Source organism: Camelina sativa, unplaced genomic scaffold (genome assembly GCF_000633955.1).
Source record: "Camelina sativa cultivar DH55 unplaced genomic scaffold, Cs unpScaffold06274, whole genome shotgun sequence".
NCBI classification, from domain to species: domain Eukaryota; kingdom Viridiplantae; phylum Streptophyta; class Magnoliopsida; order Brassicales; family Brassicaceae; genus Camelina; species Camelina sativa.
This window is the reverse complement of record NW_010927353.1, coordinates 1-514: the sequence shown is the minus strand read 5'-3', so window position 1 is coordinate 514 and position 514 is coordinate 1. Positions and strand designations below refer to the sequence as shown.

The 514-nt window shown below is 43.8% G+C and overlaps 1 long non-coding RNA gene across 1 annotated transcript; it reads right to left on the bottom strand.

Annotated features, from left to right (window-relative positions):
• Positions 1-508, bottom strand: LOC104774862. Its single transcript, XR_765552.1, has 3 exons — positions 320-508; positions 129-238; positions 1-28 (listed from the first exon to the last, which is right to left on the bottom strand). It is a non-coding gene; the product is annotated as an uncharacterized LOC104774862 (long non-coding RNA).
• Positions 509-514: the final 6 nt, after the last annotated feature.

Genomic DNA, 514 nt, shown 5'->3' with positions numbered 1-514 from the left:
CTCACCGATGTTGGAAGAGATCATGTACCTTTTATTCATCATAGTCAGATATATAGGCTTAGTATGCATAACTCAAGCAACCAATACGAAGAGGCATATATATGTGCTTGTAACATTAGAAGACTCACCTGATGAAGGCCTTCATGTTATTATAGATGGACCTGCCTTCACCAACAGCTGCAACAATTGTGCTGAAATTATCATCTGCCAACACCATGTCAGATGCCTCCTTCGCTACCTGCAAAAACCCCGGAGCTTTAGAAAACGGACAGAGCTATAATCATACCGTGGTTGCAGAAGGGAGAAGAGGGACAATTACCTCTGTTCCAGAAATGCCCATAGCGACACCAATATCAGCCAACTTCAGGGCAGGAGCATCATTGACTCCATCTCCAGTCATGGCAACCACTTCTCCATCATCTTTAAGTAACCTGACAATCTCTTGTTTATGTTTGGGTTCAGCCCTCGAGAACAAGAGCCCTCCAGTCTGTCTTAGATGATTCTTCTGATCTTG